Consider the following 24,820-nt stretch of genomic DNA (forward strand, 5'->3'; position numbering starts at 1 on the left):
TTCCGGTCAATAAAAGCAAACACAATACGGCATCGACCCGCCGCTTAAAAAGACCATGGCATAAACTATCTCATAACGACCTACATACGACCTTAGGGGACTTCCACCTTGACACCAACTCTGACATCAACGCTAACTACAGCGCGTTTCATGAGTGGATCACGGGCGGCCTAGACAGTCTCATTCCAGCTAAATGGGCTAAAGGTCGTAATTCCCCATCCAATCCCTGGTACAACGATACCCTCAAAAACTTACGCAAAGAGTGCAAAAAGGCAGAACGCCTCTGGCGTAGGGATTACAACAAAGAAGATAAATCAAAATATCTACTTCTACAGAAAACGTACCACAAAGCCATCCGTGCTGCACGGACCGCCTTCTACGCCGACAAGATCGAATCCAGTCCCACCCCTGCTAAAGAAATCTTCAAACTCGTACAAGAACTGCAGAGCAGTAAAGCTCCCCTCCCTACCATCTCCTCCGAGCAGCAATGCGAAGACCTTGCCAGGTTTTTCGTCGACAAGGTACGGAAAATTTACACCTCCTTCCCTCAGCACGCCCCTAGCACTACCAGCAATCCCTCCTCTTCCCCCAGCTACTCGAACATGACTTACATCCCAGAAATCACCGATGATATCCTCATCAGACTATGCAAAAAGGTCAAATCTGGTTCCCCCGCGGACCCTATGCGCCCGGCTCAATTCTTAGAGTCACTCAACTTCTTCCTACCAGCACTTACCGCCATCCTGAACCTCTCCTTCACTTCAGCGTGTGTACCATCTGCCTGGAAGCAAGCGTGGGTCTCGCCTATCATCAAGAAACCCACCCTAGACCCATCTAAACCGGAGAATTTTCACCCAATCTCCCTGCTCCCATGGTTGTCTAAACTCGCTGAAGCGCATGTCAACAGCACTCTATCCCAGCACATGGTCAAAAACAACATCCTTGACCCATCACAAAACGGGTTTAGACCAGGCCATAGTACTGAGTCTGCTCTCTTAGCCACCACAGAGCACCTCCGAGCGATCTTAGATGCCGGTCAAAGTGCTGCGCTAATCCTTCTGGATCTTAGCGCGGCCTTTGACACGGTATCCCATGTCATCCTTCTCAACCGTTTGGAGACCTTTGGAGTAGCTGGTCATGCCTTGGACTGGTTCAGATCTTTCCTCGAAAATAGGTCCTTTCGAGTTTCTGCCCCCCCCTTCTTATCCAAACCCCACCCCATTGCACAGGGAGTTCCGCAGGGCTCTGCGCTGAGCCCATCCCTTTTTAATCTCTACGTCCAGCCTTTGGCGGCAGTGGCCAAAGAGTGGGGATTAACATTAGTATCATACGCCGATGATACACAGCTGGCCATCGCTCTCTCAGAAGGTCCTTCCAACTTATCCTCTAATTTCAAAAACGGACTCTCTGCGGTTGCCCAATGGATGACAATGAACTGTCTACAACTTAACGGCGGAAAGACAGAGGTACTTCTCCTGGGCAAAAACACCAGCCTCTGGAATGAACATTGGTGGCCGTCTTCCCTGGGCACCATCCCCCCCCCCAAAACCCTAGTGAAAAACCTGGGCGTTTGGATGGATGACTCACTCAACTTTCGGGCCCTCACCAAGAAAGTTGCCGGCATCTGCACTGGCCTGTTGAGAAGCCTCAGCCACATACTAGGCTTTTTCGACGCCAAAACCCACCAACTCATTATCCAAGCCACCATCCTCTCGCGTCTAGACTACGCCAATGTGCTCCTTCTTGGTGCCAACAAATGTGAGATAGCACGACTCCAACGTGTGCAGAACTCTGCGGCTAGAACTCTGGTCGGCCTCCCCCGCAGATGCTCAGCCAGAGCGACCATCAAAAAACTACACTGGCTACCCGTTGATTCTAGAATCAAATTCAAGACCCTCATTATGTCCTTCAAAATCCTCAAACTCAACACCCCCCCTCTGCTTCGACCCCTTCTCACTCCCTACGCGCCGTCACGGAACCTAAGATCCTCCAACCAAAATCTTTTATGCGTTCCTCGCATAAAACTCTGCCGCATGGGCGGCCGCTCCTTTAGGTTCCTCGGAGCCAAGATGTGGAACGACCTGCCACAACATATTCGTTCGATAGACAGCCTACCAGCATTCCGGAAAGCTGTGAAAACGTTTCTATTCCCTCGCATGTAACCCTCCCTCTGTCCTGTCTCCTCGCTCAGACTAGGATCTGGGTTCCTAGCGCCGGGACACCTCATTGCTGGGGCAGCTGTCGCGCTCTACCAAAACTATAGAATAACTATAACACAAGTCACTCACTCAAAAAATAACTACAACACTCTCTCGCTGACTCACTCTCTATCTCACTAGCTCACAAGTTCACTCTCACTCTCCAACTCACTACGTCACTCTCTATCTCACTAACTCTCTCTTTCTACCTCACTAAGTCACTTTCACTCTCTCTTACACTACCTCAATCCTTCTCTATCTCACTACGTCACAACATCACTCATTGTTTCTATCTCACTACCACCACAAATCACTCTCCATCACTAACTCACTCTTTCACTACCTCACTCTGTCTCACTACCTCACTCTATCTACCTCACTCTCTCTCACTACCTCACTCTCTCTTTCTATCTCACTAAGTCACTTTCACTCTCTACCTCACTCTCTCTATCTCACTACCTCACAAACTCACTCACTGTTTGTAACTCACTACCTCAGAACATCCCTCTACATCACTCATCACTACCTCACTTTCTCTCTCTCACTACCTCTCTCTCTATCTACCTATCTCTCACTACATAACTCTCTACCTCACTACTCCACTCTATCTCACTACCTCACTATCTCACAATTTCTCTCTCAAACCATCACTACCTCACTCTCTCTCTACCTCACTCTCTAGCTCACAACTTCACTCTCTTTCTCTAACTCACTATCTCATTCACTCTCTATCTCACTACCTCACTCTTTCTGTCTCACTAACTCACTTTCACTCTCTTTCACGTCTTTCTCTATCTCACTACATCACATCACTCTATGCTTATATCTCACTACCTCACAACATCCCTCTCCCTAACTACCTCACTCTTTACTACCTCACTCTCTATCTCACTACCTCACTCTCCACTACCTCACTCTCTATTTCAATACCTCACTCGCTCTCTCTATCTCACTACCTCACTCTCTCTCTCTGCTAATGCAATAGTTATCACATATGCAAAAAACAAAGCTAATGCCAATACAAATAACAATGCCATTTATTTAGGGATACAAAAAAGATACAAAAATAATGAGCAATACCAATAGCTCTACCTATAATATTGCCGAGACCATTGCATTGTAAATGCTTGTTTTAAGGGTGCCTCGAAATGGGTCTCTATCGGGCTCTGTTTTGTGCCCTGGCACAGGCGGTCTTTTTTTCCGCAATGCAGTAACAGCAGGCACATCGATGTGCGCGTGCTCACTTCTCACTAGTGGTGAAGTTACGGCATGATGCATGCCAGGTGAGCGTTGTAGGGTAAAGGAAATCATTTAACGAGAGTCATTTTCTCTCTGGGTTTCCCTTCTCTTTTTGAAACTCAGGAGCAGCAACATTGTTGTGGTGTCATCAGAGCCTTAAGTGGAAGCTTTTTCAATATTATATACAAGCCATAGTTGCTGCTTATTTATCTTGTAAAACTAACAACCGTTGACAAAAGTCCGGACTTGCTGTAGATATGATGTTACTTGTTGTATCATATATCTATCTGGATGCAATGACAGAAACAGCAAAATACAAGTCGGCTGGCACACTACTGGCACAGATTTTTAGTTTAAATTGTTTTAAGGCACGCCCTTAATTACATTGCCACGCCCCTTTGAGAGACCCTCCCGTTTTTTCATTGCACTTAAAGCCCTGCCTACAATACAAGCGGACAACATTATGAAAGTTAGCTGTTACATGTAATATACATGACAGACTCATACGAATAATTTTTATTTTGTATTCGTTATTAAGATTGCTTATAAATTCCTGTTCAAAGACGGTGATTCTGAGACTGATTGAAGAGTACAGCGTTCTTTTGCTCGCGGTACAGATTACAACATCCTATGATTGACGGGTCAGGTTTTAGCACCCACCCTCCCTGTCCTCTGATTGGTAGATTAGCTTTGTGACAACTTCCGCCTCCCATGTGCGGCCAGCTGTCGATTTGGGAGCAATCTAGAAGTGCGGTTCCTCTGGATTAGGTATGGAACTGCGACGTGTGTTTACACTGTGCTGTAGGTTTTTTTAGACCACGTGGAGGACTACGCTGAGAAGCCACGGTATTGCACTTATTAAGTTATACGTCTCTCTCCGAAAAGCTGCGTCTTGGTCACCGCCTGGCAGGCTCCAGACCATGCGTTTCTGGTAGTGCGAATTCCGTGTTTACAGTGTAGTTGTATTGGCAGTCCTTGGGAACAGTTTATATGATCCCCACCTCACGTACGAAAACGTCAGCACTGTTTTATTAATTTACACATAAATGAAAAATAGGGTATACAATTAGTTTTCGTATACCGTATGCGATGTATGTACATTAAATTCAGGTACTTAGTTTTACAGTTGTGGTGCACTCATTAATTTTAGCTCTAATCACGCTGTCTCCCCTACGCAAGTGGTTTCTTTTGTATTCCGCTCTCGTTTCTTGCTCGAACTGGGCTCTCAGGACAGCAGTGGGCGTGGCAATACCGGAACGTCAAATTTACTATTCTGACTCTAGAACTAGAAATATTTGGGGAAAGAGTAACTTTCCCCAAAATTTTACAGGAGGCTTATTTACTGCTTTAACTCCAGTCCTAGATTATTTTGGGGCAAGTTATAAATGTCCTAAGTTTTTTTAGGGAGGGTTAAAAAGTAGTAATTTTGAATTGCATAAAATGCTGCCTTTAACACCTTCAGCGCGGCGCGAGTTCTCGCGCTGAGCTGAAGGTTCTAATGAGCCAACGGGCTCATGACGGAACGGTTCCGTCATGAGCACAGGCCAACCGACGCTCATGACGAAACCGTTCCGTCATGAGCATCGAAGGGATTAAGGCACAGCTCTAGACAAACCAGCATTAAAATACAATAGGTCTCGCCTTTCATTAACTTAAAGCCATTTGCTTTGCTAATGGTATTGTAAATCAAAGCAAATGGCTTTAAAAAACATCAAGCAAAAAATAACTGGCCCTAGCCTTCTCCCTTTGCTAGAAGTGCTTCGAGCACGGCTCCTTCCCTCCATCGCGTACGGAAGTGAAGCAATGAGAGGTAGAGACGAAGTGACCCTGGACATTGTGGTTGCCAAGGCCCTAAGAATAATATTCAATCTTCCGCAATTTACCTCGCCGGCGCAAATAAGATTAGAATTTGGATTGATTGTTAAAGCAGGAACTTTCACGGAGAGGAGCCTACGCCAATTGCTGGTTCAAAATAAAGGGGGCCGTGCCGGGCACATTGAACTCATATCTGTGGTTAGAAATCTCAAAGAGAACTGATAGCCCAGCGATGAGTTACCTTGAATCGGCAATCAAGCTGTTAGCTTTACAGGACCTATGGGACTCATGCTTACCCCAGAAAACCTTTAAGGTCCTGGTAAATAAATCAGTAAAGATTGTTTCTCTCGCAGAAGATAAAGCTACCCTTAATAGGAGGGCCCACGGCTGGTTCGTAATTCAGAGCTACGTGTCAACAAAGCCCCAATTATACCTAGGAACAGGCTTTGCAAGAAAAAGCAAAAGAACGGTTCCTTTATCTGAGGCTGGGAATCTTACCAGCAAAGCCCTACCTTCCGCCCTGGAAACGTACAACCTGCTCCAATCCCTGCAGACTGTGCGGAAATTTAAACAAAGATATAATACATCTACTATGCATCTGCAACGGCTTGAGAGCGGAAAGGAGACCGCTCCTAAAACAGCTCCTGATTGTAAGTCAGGTTCGATCTTATAGGGAGGCGGTAAAGGCCTGTTTCGAGGGCAGCAACATCCGCCTGTCTTGCAGCCTTGTTCAATTTATGAGGGAAGCAAATGTAAAGTTAAGTTGGGATGACCCTCAAGTTATTGGTCTTTATCCTACCCCTGCGTGCTTATGAGTCAAGGTCAACAAATGTCTCTACTAGTGCTGTGACTAAATCCTATGAACACCTCCTTGGCTGCCAAGTACATAGTAGTCAGCACGACCTGGCTCCGAGCTCATTGACTTGTATTCTCCACAAACATCATTTTTTGGGGTGTATTCACCCACGAGAACAAGCATTATGCTGATTTATCGTTTTATCTATGAAGAACTATTTTACCTACAAGTTTTTTATTCCTTTGTAATTTTATTGAACCACAACATATTCGTAATCTTTTAGCATCTTTTAAAGGAAAAGCTGCATTTTGTGAACTAATGTTTTACTTGTTTGGGAAGGTTTTAATTAATCATGCAATAAAGTTATTACCTTACCATTTGCTTTGCTATACAATACAATTAGCAAAGGTAATGGCTTTAACTTAATCAAAGGCGAGACCTATTGCATTTTCAATGCTTGTTATAAATCGCGTGAGTAGAACCATCTGTGGGATTTTTTCTGAGTGAAAGGCATCACAAAACAAAGCACGTCTGTAACACAAACTGTATGATTTTTACTTTTTCATCCATCCAGAGATGTGCTAATTTATCCAAGAACTCAGTTGCCAATCCGGCCCTTGTGGCCTGGGGTTAACAGTTTTGATTCTATCACTACTAGGATTTGCTTAAATAATCCCAGTATATGGAATGTTGTCAACGTGTCACAATTGAGAGCCTTGCCAGCTATGCAGGTATGTGTGTGTTCATGTAAATACGTAGTATTGAGTTGGTGCCTGTACCTGTGTTTTGGGCAGTGCCGGTTGGGAGACCACTGCAGCTTGCACCACACATTGCCTCTCCCACCTGCCAATGACAGTAGAAAGACCGCTACTAACCATCACATTCTTACAAGTGTGACAATTCATAGTATTATAGACTCCCAAAGCTATAAGAATGACTTGTGAGGCATGGGTTAGTCACAGTCATTTCAAAGTGTCTTCTGGCAGTGATCAGGCGCATCTTTGCCGTGACTTGGAACGGAAGCAACCACTGAAGGCTGACCTGGCGGCTCGATGTAACAACTGTGCCTTTAAGGTCTGTACTCACAGGGGAGGCTAAGAGTAATCACCCCTCACCCCCACTTCACTCATAAAGAACCTGGTTTGCAGTGCACTCCTCCGATACAAAATGCTGAGCTGTATCACAAACAGCACTATTTCTTCTTCCTGTGCAGCCATAATAACACCTTCGCTGCTGCGGCTATTCCGCCGCAGCTCTAAGGCCCCCCCCTGAGCCTGTCAGCAAAGTAAGGAATCTGGGAGTCATCTTTGATGACCGACTCACGTTCCATCCACATGCCAACCAGATTACCTCCTCAGCTTTTTATAAGCTGAAGCTAATCAAAAAAATTCTCCCTTTCCTCCCTGATAAAAGAGATAAAAACTCTTGTCACATCCCTTGTGCTGTCCACCTTGGACTACTGCAATGCTCTGTTTCTCAGTGCACAGGAAGGAGTCTTGAATAAACTACAATCCATACAAAACTCTGCAGCGAGGCTTTTGGGAAATATCCCTAAATATCACTCTGCCTCTAAGACCATCAAAGAGCTGCATTGATTATCCATCAGAAACAGGATAAAGTTCAAGACCCTGTGTATTGTGTATAAGGCGTTGCACAACCAAGGACCAGCACATCTTGTCCGTAATCTGACCCCTTATCGCCCGCTCAGAACACTACGGTCATCTTGCTCAGGAGATCTTTTTATACCCCGGACAAAAACGGTCTCATGGGGCGATAGAAGATTCCTGGTTTCAGCCCCCAAGCTATGGAACACTCTGCCACCAACGATTAAAGCCAGTCCATCTTTATGGTCCTTTCGGAAACAACTTAAGACCTGGCTCTTTAGTCAATAAATCATTCATTTTCTAGGGTAAACACTCAGACACTTAGCGCCGAGACGCCCTTGGGCCATTGTATGCGCTCTACAAATATCACAAATGAATAAATAAGGGGGCGGGGGGGGGGCGTGCGCCCATGCTGGTGACGTAACCGCTCCGTCACCAGCCTGGGTTGAGCTGTGCTCATGACGGAGCGGTTCCGTCATGGCCCCGCCCGCTCAATGGAACGCCCAGCGCAGGCGCGGAATCCGCGCCGCACAGGCGTGTCGGGCGGGCCATGACGGTACCGCTCCGACATCAGCACAGCGCTACCGCGTCTGATGACGGAGCAGTTCCGTCATCAACACGGAAGTGGTTAAATCAAAGTTTTATCTTAGCCAGGAGAACTTTCACCTTGAGAAGCTCACTTCGAACAGACAGCAGCAATAATAAATTATATATTTATATGGCGAACATTAGTAGTCCAGTCTCAAGGCTTAAATAACACAAGTAAGGATGAAAAGGCTGAGTACATCTGTTGGAATCCAACCCTGTGATCTTCCGGCTGCACTTTGCCATGATCAATGGTTGCATTAATCAACTGAGCTAACTTCTCCACTCCACTCATTTGAATGCTTTCTATATCATAACACTGAACAATGGCACACAACTGATTACAGAAAAACAAGATTACCTAAACCTGCAACTCGAGGAAGTTTTTCGTCTAGTAGCACGTTCAGATAGTCTTGCTTTTCTGCCATCAGCAGTGTACTAAGGTTCAGTGTTATATTTGTCTACAAATGAGGCCACGCCTGCAACGAGGCCACGCCCCCTCTCTGGCCACGCCCCCCCCCCGCCGAGTATAAAAGCGCTGAATGCAAGCGCATTTTTAAAGACTCCTACTCCTGAGGCGGATAGCCGGGAGCTGCATTTCCTGTTTGTTTTTAAAAATTTTAACATTTGAGTGTACTGAATAACTTTGTGTTTTATAAGAAGCATCCAACCTTCAGACCTTCTTCACATTGCCCTGGGAGCCTGCTGATCACGAGCAGCGCCTCCTTCACTTTGACAAAACGCCCTCTGGCCGCCGCCATTGACGGCGTGCAACGAGGCCACGCCCCCTCTCTGGCCACGCCCCCCGCCTCCCCACACTATAAAATTTGCCACTGGAGGAAGCGCAGCGGACGAGCGCAGCGGGAGCGCCGTTGGCGCGCCTAAGGCAAGCCCGTCTGCGCCCGTCCGCGACCGGTTTGCGACCAGCGCCAGACATGCTGCCTGTGCCCACGCACACAAACAAAGGATAGTCTGGTCCAGTGCGGAGCTCCGGTCACTGAATGCTGCCACTACCTGTCAGTCGCCTGAGCTCAATCTGACGACTCTGGATCTCCCTCCCCACTGCCCACGATGCCAAAAGTCTCTAGGCATCGTCTCCTCTCAAACAACCTCACTTCTCAAAAAAGCTAGTAAACCATCTCGTAACACCTCCTTCACCCAACTTAGGGTCGGACTACTTAACTGCAGATCTCTTCCCAAGCATGCTGATGATCTATGCTTGCTTATAACGGACTCACAATGGGACGCCCTGTGCCTCACAGAGACATGGCTCAATGAAGACAACATGGCATCCATTTCGCTAGCAATCCCGCCAGGCTTTAAAATGAGTTTTTCTAACAGAAAGGAAGGCCGAAGAGGAGGTGGAGTGGCTTTATCTACAACGAGAAATACACATTGTTGTCCTCCACTCCTACCACATTCCCAAGCATTGAGGGGCTACGCTTCTGCCTCCAAATTACCCCCCAACTGTCTCTTACAGGCCTAGTTATTTACAGACCCCCGGACTGTCCGACATCAGCCCTGTGTGAGCTTATGGACTTTATAGTCCTAAACTCTCTAGACCACTCTTACTATATCGTAGCTGGCGATTTTAATCTTTAGGCCGACAGTCCTGACTGTCCACAGGCCTCTCATCTTATCTCTACCCTGCAATCGGCCAATTTAACTCCAGCTATTGCAGGCCCCACGCACCGGGCCGGGCATACGCTGGATCTTTTCTTTTCCAACATACTGAACACAACAGCCATCTCTCCGCTACCACTGCTCTGGACGGACCACTACTTAATCACCATGACCATCTCAATCCCCCCCCCCAATCTCAGATCACAGGAAAACGATCCTATGTGCGGAGAAAATGGGACAATCTAACAGCGGACATACTGTGTCCAGCACTTCGTGCAAACCCCCTACCCCTTACCTCGGATGCAAACTCCGATGCTGCATCTATGAACTTGTGGATAAGCAAAGTAGTGGACTCTATAGCGCCGGCCAGCACTGCTACGTCACGCAGAGAATCTCCCTCTGCACCGTGGTTCACCCCTGAACTCATGGCCGAAAAAAGTAAATGTAAAAAACTGGAGCGCCTCTGGCGAGCAAATTATTGCGATTCAGCCAAAACCAGCTATAAAAAAGCTCTTCATGCTCTACATTTATCCATCAAAAAAGCCAAAAAAATCTTCTTTGAGGCCTCCATTCTACAGGCGGAACAATCGAGTAAAGAAGTTTTCAAGATTGTTCAATCTTTCTTCAAGCCCAGAGCTATCGAGACGGATATCATCCCATCGGTAAGACTCTGCAAATCCATATCAGACTTTTTCGACAAAAATATTTTAAAAGTCTATGATACTTTTACGGACCCCGAGCCGACATTAATGGATGAGTTGAGAACTTCTGAGGTTCCCACTACCCCAATAAATCAATTTCAGCCTATTACCCTCTCTGAGGCAGTAAAAGAAATACAAAAATGTAAATCGGGAGCCCCGGATGATCCTTGCCCACCTAAATTGTGGAAATTAATGTCTGAAGCAATCGCAGTTCCCCTCTTACACATCTGGAACACGTCCATTGCTACGGGCACGTTTACAGACTGTTGGAAACAGGCCACACTTCTCCCGCTGAAAAAAAAGCCCCAAGGCGCACCGGATGATCTGAGCAATCTTCGACCCATTTCTCTCCTTGCAGCCCCCGGCAAAATGCTTGAAAAACTGATCCAACGGCAGCTAAACAACTTTATTGAAGAAAGCGGTGCCCTACATGAAACTCAGTCTGGCTTTAGGGCCGGCTTCAGCACCGAGACGGCCCTCATTGAGGTTGCCGAGTCCATCAGGTGGTCCTTAGATTCAGGGGCATCAGCTATGCTGGTGCTCCTGGATCTATCAGCTGCTTTCGATACTGTAGATCACAGCAGACTGTTGACCCGACTTAGGGACATTGGCCTTGGAGACAAAGCACTCAACTGGCTACTCTCCTACCTCACTAACCGCTCCCAGAAAGTGGCCCTGGGCCCCTTCTCTTCTGGACCAAAAAATCTTTGGTGTGGGGTCCCACAGGGGTCGGCACTCAGCCCCCTGTTGTTCAATGTCTATTTGGCCCGCTTTTCACCTTGATTGCCAAATGGGGGGTCAAGGCAATATCATATGCGGACGACACTCAATTAGTCTTCCCATATACAGACACGTCCGAGGCAGCCTTCAGCAAAATCAGGGGCTGTCTTCAAGACGTGGCCAAATGGATGAACACTAATAAGCTCAAAATGAATGCGAGCAAAACGGAGGTGCTATTCTTCGGAAATCTCAAACATCCCCCTCCGGATCTGTGGTGGCCAACGGAAATGGGCCCTGCCCCATCTCCCGGAACTCGTGCAAAAATCTAGGAGTAAAATGGGATGAGAACTTGTCTTTCTTGCCGCATATACAACAGCTCACCGCTGGCTGCCTGCATAAACTCAAAAATTTGCGGAAATTTCTGCCTCTGCTACCAGTCGAGTGTCGAAAAACGGTTGTTCACGCAACAATCACATCTCGACTCGATTATTCTAATGGCCTCTATCTTGGTCTACCTAAATATGCGGTGCAACGCTTACAGATCGTGCAGAATGCGGCTGCGAGATTGATAAAACGCGTCCCTTTTAGGCAGCACATCTCTCCGCATCTGCACGAGCTGCATTGGCTGCCAGTGGCAAGCAGAATTAAGTTCAAAGTGCTCACCCTGGCTTTCAGAGCGCTAAAAGGCACGTGTCCCAATTATTTAAAACTCCGACTCCCCCGCTACCACCAAAAACGAGAGCTGCGCTCAAACTCCCTGCACCGCGCGTGAGGAAAGCTAGACTTAGAGGCAGGTCCTTCTCGGCAGGCACGGCTAAACTTAGGAATACCCTGCCCCTTGCCATCAATCCGCCACGTCAGAAGCCAGCTTTAGGAAACTCCTAAAAACATGGCTTTTTATGCAATAATCCTGTTCTCCCTCCTGACTACCCACTCTTGCTGTAGGACTTCGCTAGCGCCGGGACACCTCCCCAGAGGTAGCTGTTTGCGCTTAACAAGTTTCTGTATTATTATTATTATTATTATGAAATGAAATGAAAAATTGCACTTATATAGTGCATAACTACCCGGAGGCCTCGCAGCGCTTTTGACTGATTGCTTGTGGCGAGCTCAGGGTAGATCAACACGCTTTTACGAACAGATGAGTTTTTAAGGCCTTTCTGAAGGACATATGGTTACTATTCTCTCGAAGGGAGAGCGGGAGAGAATTCCAAAGCTTGGCCGCAGTGTGGGAAAAGGAACGACCGCCCCAGCGGGCTTTGTTGATTTTAGTAGTAGTTGCTAGATGTAATGAGCTAGAGCGCAGGGCTCTAGATGGGAGCGTAAGGCGCAACTATGGGATGCAGGATTACAGGGCCAGTGCGGTGGAAGGATTTGTGCAGAATGCACATGGCCATGAACGGCACTCTGGCCGCTACTGGGAGCCAGTGAAGTTCTTTTAGAGCTTTCTTAGCTGACTGCCAGCGGGGAATGTTATACAGTAATCGGGCGGCACAGTTTTGTGTGACTTGAAGCCTATAGGTCACTACTGCCGGGGCTCCTATGTATAGGGCATTTCCATAATCCAGGCGGGAGAGTATCAGGGCCTGGACCATGATCCTCCTCGCCTGGAATGGGAGCAGAGGGAGCACTTTGCGGAGCATTTTTATCAGCCCAATACATGTAGAGGCAGTTTTAGTGACCTGGACCGAAAAGTCGAGCGCTTTGTCAAGCCAGATTCCGAGACTCTTTATCTGAGGTTTGGGGGGGGGGGAGGAGGGCCGAGACATGAGGGCCAGAAGGATGCTAGGGCAGACGGGGAGGGTTACCCAGCAGCATAATCTCTGTCTTCTCCGCGTTAAGTTTAAAGGTAAATGTAAATGTGTTGTATTTGTATAGCGCAAACAGTAACCCGTAAGCATCCCGGCGCTTGTACTCCTACCACAAGGGAACCCCTCCTGGCTTTTCCTTGTGAGGTGTCCACTCCTGGGCATCCCATGGGGAAACCAGGCATCCCTTGTGTATCGGGGGCCGTTGTGGAGACTAAGCAAGCTTTTGCCCAGAGTTGCAGCGTGGGGCCCATGCTTAGATTCGGCACCGAGGCGAGAATATCCGGTCAGAGGAATTTAAGCCCGATCCCGCCGAGGCGGGAATTGAACCCTTGTCCCTGGCCAGCGCTCTGCATCAAGGTCTGCCGCTCTAACCATTGAGCCACACTTCTCCATTAAGACAGGAAGATTGCATCCACCTAGCAACAGCCTCTAGACAGGGACCAAAGGTGTTGGACGATCCCTCAGAGTGGTCCAAAGAGACCACCAATTGGGTATCGTCGGCGTAGGTAACAATACGCACACCTAAGGGATGGACTATCTTTTCTAGAGGTTCCATATAGGCATTAAAAAGAGTGGGGCTTAGGGAGGAGCCCTGGGGCACCCCACAGCTAAGCGGATGTTTGGGGGAGACTGTCTCGCCTTCAAACACCTGGAAGAATCGTTCATCCAGGAAGGAGGTCAGCCATTCCAGGGCCGCGCCCGACACGCCCAAACCATTCAATTGATGTAATAATGTGGCATGGTTGACCGTGTCGAACGCGGCACTGAGGTCAAGTAATATGATGGCCGCTTTTCCTCCCCGGTCCAACACAGCTCTGGCTTCTTCCGTCACCGCTAAGGGAGCGGTTTCAGTTCCGTGCTGAGGACGGAACCCTGTCTGAGAGGCACGGAGCAGATTATTGGACTCTAAATAATCCACTAAGATGTTGTTGACGTGCCTCTCAAGCAGTTTGCTCATCCAAGGAAGCAAGGAAATTGGGCGATAGTTGGCCAAGTTGTTCTGGTCCAATGTGGGCTTTTTCAGTAAAGCTTTAACCATCGCGCACTTCCAAGGAGCTGGGACGGAATTAGAAGTGATGGAAGCATTAAGGACATCCAAGATGACCGGACGAATGGCGTCAATGACCTTAATGAGAGTCTGAGGGGGTGCTTGATCATTAGGAGATCCCGAGGGGATTTTAGGAATCAATCTATTTAATGTAATGGGGTCGAGAAGTGTAAATTTGTCCAGCAGACAGGGGACGGGAGAGTCGGAATCTGTAGGAGTGATAGGTTCCGTGTCATCATTGCCCGTGCTAAATGAGGAATAAATGGCCTGAATTTTCTGGGAGAAAAAAGTGGCAAGGTTGTTACAACGGATTTGTGTGCCGTCTGATGACAGACGCTCAAGGGAGGGAGAGATTAAAGATTTAACTATTTTGAAGATTTCTTTAGGGGCGTTCGCAGCCAAATTAATTTTCGAAACCTAAAAGTGGGCTTGTGCAGCGTTTATTTCATTTTTGTAGAGCTTTATTGCGGCTCTGTACTCTGCCTTCCTAAGTTGTGAGCAGTCCTGCCTCCAAGCTCTCTCTAGTTTGCGGCAGGATTGCTTCATTGTTCCTAGGGGAGGCCAATACCACGGAGCTACTTTGGGTCTTGTTATTGATTTCAGGGGGTTCCTCGGGAGAACTTGATCAAGGGTGCTGGAGATCCAGTTATCAAAATTAACCGTGGCAGTATTGGGATTAGTCGCCTTCTGGGGTGGGTGTTTGGTGAGAGCCAATTCCCATTCAGGGAGCGGGAGCAAGGCCCATTTCCTTCCCCAATGTTTATTGAGATTTTGAAAAGTGGAGGGGAAGCTTATGGACCATGTGAAGGGTATTAAAAAATGATCAGTCCAGGGCAGTGGAATAGGAATCTCGACAGTTAGGCCGTCTAGATTGCTATAGAAGTGATCTAGGAGGTGTCCCTTGGTGTGTGTCGAGTGAAAGCCTTTTTGGCATAAGTCAATAGCCTGAAGGTTAGATCGAAGACTATTGGCTGCTGTGTCATGGGGGTCATCTAGGTGTAGATTTAAGTCACCCAGCAAAGTAAGATTTGCCGAGGTGAGCACTACATTGGCGGCAATGTCTGTCATGTTAGTGACAAAATTGTTAAGGGCGCCAGGTGGTCGATAGGCTAGGATGCCAGAAAAGGTGGTGGTGGGAGAGAATTCTAGAGTGAAGTGTAGGCTCTAGCAGGCTGGTATGGTGGATGAGGTGATGCAGCATCTGTAGCTATCTCTATAAATGATGGCCAATCCACCGCCTCTGCCTGTCTGGCGGTCCAGACGTTTGAGAGTGTAACCTTGGGGGGTAGCCCACACTGTGGTCGGGTCACTTTCTAGCTGAAGCCATGTTTCTGTCAGGAAGAGGGCTTCGGGGTTGAGCTCTTCTATCAACATGGCCAGTTCAGTATGGTGCTTCGGTAAAGACCGACAGTTGAGAAGGAACATTCTCCATTTGTGTAAGGAGTGAAGTTTCCCAGTGTTTGGGGAGGACATACTCCAGTCACACAATTTACAGTGAGCCTTCGTATTAATAAGGAGGACCGAGTGAAGGCATAGAGGGTTGGTGGAGGATCGTAATGCGTGCAGGGAGGAGGAACTGTAAGTAAGGCGATTTCCTACCATGGTACCGGCACAGCCCGAAAGCTGGAAGCGTCTGGACGCGGACTGGCGCAGACTGGCTTCTCTTTGGCGCCTCTTTGGTGCGACTAAGCCGCTCCCGCTGCGCAGGAGAGCAGGGGGATAGATAGATTGGGAGAAGGGGGAGACTAGAGCGTCACCCTCCAAAGATGGCCGCCCGGCGTGGAGCAACCAGGAAGTAAGGACGCTTTACCTCCCTCCACTACAAACAGCATAAATTGCTGCGGTGGACCGGGGAGTCGGCGTGCAATTTGGCAAGAGAACAACAATTTTTAAAATAGCATCAGCAAAGTTAAAATGCTTGCAGCAATCACAGTTAACAACCAAGCGCTGGCGCAACGATGTTAGCAATCAACAAAGCATTCAAATTGCTCATTATGCAAATCACCTTTTATTATGTGGGGCCCACGGCTGCAGTTCTTCCCCCACTGCTGCGGGCTTTTAACTTAGTAAAAAGGTTTTGCTGCAAAAGTTAAAAGCCAGCAGTAGTACAGGAAGAGCTGCAGCCATGGGCCCCACACTATTAAACGTTATTTAGCATGATCGTATATTTCAAAGCTTATTATAGACAAATATAATGCTGGTCAAAGGCATTAATTCCTTACCTGGACTTCGGGGGAGCCTTCTTAGTTTAAATTAATCAGTGGCTGAGGAGGCCTGCTTCACGACCCGCGGATTGCTTCTGTCCTGTGATAATGATGAATGTAGCTGAAAAAAGTCACAATAGTGTGCTGGGCGCGCCGTGGGTAAAACAACTACTGATTGTTCCGATTTGGGGAACAAACTTCATGATTCACCAAAGAGGGATGGGGCCTGGCTAATATTATATTTTTCAATTGTTATTGGTGGTGCATTACGCTTGCACGCTACCAATGAATGACTGCTGAATGGAAATGGGGTGTGACGTGACATACGTCGAGACCCAGCCCAGGCCCCAGGCAGTTGCAGTTTCAGTTTCTGGCGGTAATGTGAGGTGTGTGGCTCACATTTAGGTGGGCAGCAGATTTGAAATATTTTACGGCGCGCATGCATTGATGTTTTATATCAGCTCCTCACAGGGAAGGGGAGTCACTGGAACGGTGGCACCTACTCCGAGAATGCGCAGTCAATTATTGCTTATTTGCATGTGGGCTCGTCTAGAGTGTAGACCCGGCCCTGAAATATACGTGCCGGTGTTAAGCACTGGGAAGCACCGGCACAAATTAAGCACTGGATACAGCTCAGCATTTTGTATCTGTGGAGTGCGCTGCAAACCAGGCTCTTTATGAGTGAAGTAGGGGTGAGGGGCGATTCCTCTCAGCCTCCCCTGTGAGTACAGGCCTTAAAGGCACAGTTTTTACATCAAGCGGCCAGGTCAGCCTTCAGTGGTTTCTAAGGGTCAGAAAGAGGGTTTTTATCTTAGGTAAAGGGCATACTGCTATGTAATAACGCTATTTTTTAAGAAGGGTAATGATTCTCAGTGGAGTTTAGGTGCAAAAGGGTGAGGGGATAAGCCCTATAACCCCCCAATGGACTGCTAACCTTGGCTAACACTATATCTATAAAACTAAACGATACCCATGCACACTCCAAAATTATTAAAGCAGTAAAGTCGGTGTAGACATGAGGAACGTTAAGGAGACAAAAGCATGGAAAACCATAAGGCAATAGTTGTAATTATAAGACAAATTAGGCGTTGATGTGTAGTGTCTTTTAATGTTCAGACACGGAAAGGACCAGCCGACACGTGTTTCGTTGCGGGTGGCACAGTCTGCCTGTGACTCTTCAGGGCTGGCTAAGGATACAAGGGAAACATTTTTGGGAAGTACAGCAACATTAAGTACATTTTTCTCTTTTGTTACTGGATTTCAAAGAAGTAAACCAAAGGAAAACCCATGATGCGTGTGAAAAAAGTCACAATAGTGTGTGGGGCGTGGTTATGTACGGAAACTAGGCGGCGTGTCTCTGGGTAATTAGAAAAATCCACCCAAGAGCTAGAGTGGTGCCCAAGATGTTCCTGGTCAAACGGACAATAGTGTACATTGGTGAGGGTTGAAAAGGTGACAAAATTATGGTGGAGATCCAAGGGAGACATGAACAGTGCTGTGAAGAAAAACGTGACACACAGGACCCGTGTACGTGAGAACGGCGTGTTCTAAAACACAATCATACCTGTACAAGATAGAATAAAAGTTGAGAGGTCTGTGAAACATAAAATAAGGACAACATGAGCTGTGTGCTCAAATGTTGTGAGGTTCAAGCTGGATAAGGTATCGAAAATATCAAGAGTATCTCACTGCTCTGTCAGTGATAATTCCGACCCGACAGGGCCCTGGACCGGATGGAATCGTCTGTTCAATAGATTGTATCCTTAAAGAATGTAAAAGAGAGTGAATATAAAGCCACCTTATGAAGGTGTCAGTGTACAGGATGTATTGGAGTAAACAGCGTCTACAACCACTTACCCAGCAACAAAGTGTCCTAATTAAGTGTATAGGTCAGTTGTAATGGCGGTACACTTCGGGTCTCATGGTCAACTAAGGAAAAAACACATAAGGGGAGTAAAAGGCAGGTTTTAAATCAAAAAGGGAACAAGGCTAGAGAGAGCATTGTTCCCGTTAGCAGACAGGTTGTGATTGTTCGACAAAATGAGCATAGCCGAATATGAGCTCACTTAAACAAAAGTGGTAGCGTGACATATCGTATGGTCGTGGCCATACATAGTATGGAGTGAGCGTAGGTGAATAACACGTGAAAGGGTTGCGTGGCATAGCGCATGGCCGTGGGCACTGAAAGTATAGAGTAAACGTAAATGAATACCACCTTGCCACAAGATACGCGCGTTGTTATATGTACCATGTTGGCTAAAAGTAGCCGTGGCTTAAAATTTCTTACAGGCTGAGTTTGAGGCAACACATATCATGCACTGTACCGTGTATAATTGTACAGATAGAGTAACTTACTGGTATGTTCTCATTCGGAAAGATCACCGTTGGAGTAAGGGAACATGTGAATAGTATCAAAGCGAAGGTATCGAGACAAAATACATAATCGAGGAAAACGTCTAAGGTAGTGCCTCTGGTAATGACATACAATCAACACTACGGATACATCAGCCGGTATGTCCTCAAAGAACGACTTGCTGTGTTTCTAGACTGGTGCGTCAAAAAGAACATCCTCTTGTGTGTGTGCCGCGTTAGGTCACCGAGAGTTACTGCTGAAGGCGGATATAAGTACCCCGCCCCGTGGGGGTTGCGATATCCCGTGTTCAGAAAGCTAGCACGACGCTCGCAAGCGGAAGTAGCTACTTCCGGTGCACGTTGTAAATGAAGACTAGAACGTTGACCTATCACAATCCTAATAAGTCACGGTGGCTCTCGAGAACTGAACCGACACGAAGTCACTAAAATTATTTTTTGATTGTTATTGGATTGTACAAAAGAATAAGATAGCTCAAACAAACAATTGTGAAAGAGCAGAGCTGTAAGGGGCCATAAAGAGATGTGAAACGGCGTAATGGTCGAGATTTAAGATGCGAGTAGCAGCGAGATTAAATGGGGCTGGAGAATGGCAGAAAAGGTGATGGTCATGTGAATGTGAAAGACGAGACAGTAAGGGAAAGGCCGTGGTGTCACCTTAATCCAAAATGAGGCATGCGCAATTATAAATTATTTTACAGTACAATACATCGGGACATAATATTATTAGTCTCAATTGTGTTTGCATTTGATATACCGAATATTAAATATAATAAAAAAATCTCATTACAAGCATAGGGACACAATATTATTAATCTCAATTGTGTTTGCATGTGATACACCACCTGTTATGCATATTCAAACAATCTCATTGAAAGCGAGTTAAGTGTAACTTTATCAAGACCATAAAGCTACAACAATTACGTGGATAGGTTAAACGGACAACATAACCCAAGTGTTTCATGATGGCATGATTGCCAGCAACGTAAGGGCATATGTCCTCAATGAAAGCATTAGTCCCTTTGAATTGTAGTTAGCTCGACATGAATATCACTTTGGGCTGTGAGGAGATTCTCGGTCATTGTGTGCAAGTTAGCAAAAAGTGATAATTGGCAAAATGGCATAGTAGACTGAACAGGTAACAAGATACATCATAAATGACATACATTCAATCCCCTAGAAAATACTGAAGCTCATGTTCGTAATTAAGACCGCACTATACTGATCGAAGGCGCATGATCCACATGGCCTCATTTCGTCTTAATCGTAATTCCCTGTTTCCACCCCGGATGTTCGGGGTGATGTCAATGCAAAGAAGTTGACCTTAGGGTGTTCATCAATAGGAGCCTGACAACAGCCGCATGTAAGGCAACTGGGTATCTTGGATCTTGTTTCTGAATTGCACGTATATGCTCTGTGATCCTGTCCTTTAATGGGTCTGATCGTACTCCCTAAGTACCTTTTCCCACAGGTACATTCAATTACATATGTGACAAATGTAGTGGTGCAATTAATGTTGCTTCTGACCTTGTGCTTGTCTCCATTGGGACCGGTGAATTTTATGGTGTTATGTTTGGCCCATCTGCACATAGAGCAAAAACCGCACTTGTAGAAACCGATGCTGTGGGTGGTCAGCCAGCTCATAGTAGTTGTCTCGTGGGATTGTGGGACTTAGCCTGTTCCTCAGAGTGCGTCCCTTCCTGTATGTAATTTGGGGATAGCTGGAGATAAAGTCACAGAGACCCTTGTCCGCTTTTAGTATCCCCCAATGTTTTGAGAAGCTCTTGTGGATATTGTGGTGTAGGCTGTTGAAGTCAGTGATCATACGTACAGTGTTTGTTGTACATTGTGTTCCAGGTTGTGTCCGGAGGGTATCGGCACATTGTACCTTTCTTACTCGTTCTTTGGCTTTGCGGAGTGTGGCGGTTGAGTAGCCCCTTTTGGAGAATCTGGTTTGTGTGTCAGCGAGATAGTGTGCAAATTCATCGTCATCACTACAATTTCTCCTAACTCGTATAAATTTACCATAAGGAATGGATTGAATTTTGTGTGAGGAGTGCGAGCTGGTGTCGTGCAGGACTGCATTTCAGGCTGTCTCTTCCTAAAGAGCCTACTGTGCAGTTTGTTGTCTTTGACATGTAGTTTTATGTCCAGAAATTCTAGTTTCTCCGTACTGGACTTCATTGTGAAACTCATCTGCCAGCGATTGTTATTCAAATACTTGAAACATTTCTGTAGGTGACTCAGTGTGCCTGACCATATGAGGATGCAATTGTCTATGTACCTGCCCCAGAAAATTATAGAGTCAATGAATTCAAATCCTCTGGGTCCCCAGATTAGGTCTGCTTCAAGGGTCCCCTTGAAAAGATTAGTTAAAGAGGGTGAAAACTTGGATCCCATAGCCACCGCCTTCTTTTGCCTATACCAGGTTTTATCAAAGATGAAATAATTGTTTAACCTCTTAAGTGCTTCCAACGTTCGGCGGCCGACGGCACCACTACCTCAGCAGTGCTGCCGTCGGCCATTGAACGTTCGAACCTCATAGCTGCAATGGAACGTCCAGCACTGGAGCTGGACGTTCCATAGCCGTTATGAGGTTAAGATAATTTCCATCATTGAGATAAGCATTGTGGTATGTTGCCACAAAGTAGCGGGTCTGTTATATAGTGTCTATTTGATTGCATTCAAGCCTAACTCTGTGTTGATGCTCGTATATAGAGCAACTACATCTAGGTTTGCCAGAATAGTGCCCGCTTGCCACTGTAGGTCTGCCAGAGTGCTGAGGATATACTTAGTGTCCTGTATATAGGAAGGTAAATTCCGTACTAGGGGTCCCAGAAAAAGGACTGCGTATTCAGCCAACCTTTCTGTGGGGCTCCCAATACCCGAAACAATGGGTCTACCTGGTGGAAAGGGCATGTTCTTATGTACCTTAGATAGTGTGTAAAGCAATGGGTAAGTGGGTCGAGACACTTTAAGGTAAAGATATTCATCATTGTCCAAAAGTCCTGCTTCCTTCCACAAACCTAGTTTTCTGGTTAATTTCGATTGTGAGCGGTCCGATGGGGTTATACGTGAGATGTTCCTAGCATGTTTCATCTCCCAATTGTGTCAGGATTTCTGCCTGGTAGTCTGCTCTATCCATGACTACTACGTTGCCCCCCTTGTCATCTTCTTTTATGATTAGATCATGGTCATTGGTGAGTGCGGACAGTGCAATTCTTTCACCCTTAGTTAGATTGTCCTTGTATTTGAAAGTGTTCCTATTCAGATGTGGATTGGGTCAGTCAATGTCCTCTAACACGCGTTTGTAAAAGTTATCAATGGGGTTCCCTCCCGGAAGAGTGGGAATCCACCTGGATTTGGACCTGAGGCCACTGGCAATGGATCGGTCTACCCCTATTTCAAGTTCCTCCAATAGAAGTTCCATGTCATAGGGTGTGTGCTCCTGTTCTGCAATCGATAGAAGAAGTTGGGTAGCTTGTACATCCTTAATAGTGAGTACATCAGAGTCAACTAGTGTTGGAATATTTTTAGCTGCTTTATTAGAAGACAGATTACAAGCAAAATGTCTTTTCAGTATGAGGTTCCTGACAAATTTAAATAAATAAATCTTTAGCCGGCAGACATCACCAATTGAATAAGGATTAAAAGAAAGACCTTTGCTCAGGAGGGAAATCATGTTGAGTGAAAGAGTTTTGGTTGAAAGGTTAATAACTTGTACCTCACTATTAGCGGGTTCCATTATTTTGTCATATCACCTGATCTCAGTTTCTGCCTGTAGTTGTCTGTGCCCGCCCCTTCACCCCCTGCGGGTTTTGGATCTGGGCCTTCTCTGGTTGTGGGCAATCTGTACCCTCTCCTGAACCGTTGGACCTCTTGTAAAAAAGATGATGTTTGTTGGCCCGTGATGTCTGTGGTATTCTTAGCGCTCTCACAGGTGCTAATGGCACTGAGTGAGGCGTTGCTAGACGAAACTGAGCTGACTTCTGAGGGTGCTTTGGGTGTCATGGTGGTATTGATGGTGTTACGTATTAGTGGGTCATATTTTTTGGGGTAGGTGAAGATTCTACCACTAGAATAGTCCCCCTCATCTCTCTTTAGTTGTGTGGCCTTTCTTGTTGTTATATCCTTTTGGAGTTTCATTAGTATTTCATCCAGAACAGTGTAATTTGTGACTGTGGCCTCTGGAAGATTCAAGTCCTTGATCTCCTGTTCTACTATGGCTATTTCTTGTTGAAATTTAGACACCTTAATGAGTATGTCCATAAGGGTAAATGAGTTAATGGTAAGTGATTCCTCCCACTTACTTATAGATCTAAATCAAGGTCATCATAAGTTGGGAATATCTGAGCTCTTAATCCCCTAGAAATGCGTTTTAATTTCATGTATTTTATGTTCAGGCCTATACAGGCCACATTTATTTATCTGAAACACAGCGTTAAGCCTACAACCTCTTGTAGAGGCCGGCCGCGTTTGCAATTGTTCTTATGCTTGCGTAGCAACTGGAGCCGGCTCAAAGCCTTAACACAGCGCCGTGCCTACAACTCTCTCAGGAGAGCCGGCCGCGAGGCTTATGGAGGAGTAGACAGAGGCTCATCACACGAGGGCATAAGCCCACTAGTCATAGGAGGTATAGAGCAGGCAACGAGCCCAACCGTAGTAAACAGCCCAACAGGGCACAACTGTCTCCGAGCGAGACGAAGGCCAGAGCGGCAAGTAGGAAGAAAGAAAGTATAAGGAGCAAGAGAATCTGAGGTCAGAGAGTAGTGAGAGGGGAAGGGATAGTGGCTGTGGGTGGCGTGTCTGGGGGCAAGGTGGGGGGGGGGCTCGCTCTGCTGCGCGGGGTACCGTAGCGTGTCTAACACTCAAGGACACAGCCTGGCAGGGTCCGCAGGGGCAATGGCGTCCTCAAAGAGGCGTAGCGTGCGGAGTCTAGGGGGCAGGTGTCGTGCATGTTGTATCGAACAGAGGTATCGCACTAGGGGTTTCCAAACTGCTGTAAAGCGTGTGTCTCTCAGCTGTAGCCTAGCCGTGAGCAGTTCCAGCGCGAGTACCTGCCAAAGGCGTACAAACCAGGATGCTATGGGCGGAGCTTCAGTACGTTTCCAATACAGGGCTATGAGTTGCTTAGCCGCACCTAGCATGTGGAGTGCGAGTACCCAGTCGCTGCGGGTAAGTGCCTTGAGTGTGCTAGGGAAAATGCCGAGTAGGATTGTGGACACTTCTTCAGGAATGGGGAACCCCAGCACCCCTCTGATATGGCTGAGTACCTCCTTCCAAAAGACTGTCAAGGTTGGACACGCCCACCATATATGCACAAAGTCACCAGTCGCAGAGCTACATCTCCAGCACATCGGCAAGGTTTTAGGGAACATTTTGCTAAGGCGCAGCGGGGTGTAGTACCATTGGGTGAGCAATTTATAGGCATTTTCCTGCTGCGGGACACTGCGGTAGATTATGGGGATATCGCGCCACAGCCTGCTCCATTGGGAGGGCTCGATGTCCGCTCCCGCCGTCAGCTGCCATTGCTTCTGGTACGGGTGTGCGGGGGTTGACTTAGGGTGCTGCAGTATGTGGTATATTTGCGAGATTAGTCTCTTCAGCCCCCCGAGAGAGCGCACCAGCTTTTCGAAGGGTGTGAAAGCCCTGGTGGCCGCCTGATATACTTCATCACTCGCGGTCCAATGACGTAGCTGGGTGTGCTGAAAACCAGCCGACGGGGGGAGTCTGAACTCTTCCCTGCAGTCCTCCCAGGTCTTGGGCAGGTCCCCGAGGAAAAGGTCCCCAACGACTCTGCATTCTCCCTGCGTCCACTCCTCAAACGCACGTGTTTTGTGGGCCGGAGGTAATTGCGAGTGACCCACTATCGGTGTGTGCGGAGATGGGAACGTTGTGAGACCCCTGGGCACGGCAATCTTGTCCCATATATCCAGGACCGTTTTTGTAGGGACTGCTATGTAGGCGCTCCTGGAGCGCGCCGCCCGCGGAAGCCACGGCAGGTCCCATATAGTGCGTCCCGTGACCGCCCGGTCCATGTGGAACCAGTGCTTATCACTTGCACGAGCACCCCACTCCACTACGAAGCGCAGGTGTGCTGCCCAGT

At 47.1% G+C, this 24,820-nt stretch overlaps 1 protein-coding gene across 1 annotated transcript in view; it reads left to right on the top strand.

Annotated features, from left to right (window-relative positions):
- The first annotated feature begins 4,144 nt into the window (after positions 1 to 4,144).
- The window catches only part of USP45 (ubiquitin specific peptidase 45), a 2,087,971-nt gene continuing 2,067,295 nt past the window's right edge, over positions 4,145 to 24,820 (top strand). Inside the window, exon 1 of the mRNA XM_086926622.1 lies at positions 4,145 to 4,205. The gene's annotated coding sequence lies outside the window, so the exon portion shown is untranslated. The remainder of the gene's footprint in view (positions 4,206 to 24,820) is intronic.

This window comes from Lissotriton vulgaris, chromosome 6, assembly GCF_964263255.1.
Source record: "Lissotriton vulgaris chromosome 6, aLisVul1.2, whole genome shotgun sequence".
NCBI lineage: Eukaryota > Metazoa > Chordata > Amphibia > Caudata > Salamandridae > Lissotriton > Lissotriton vulgaris.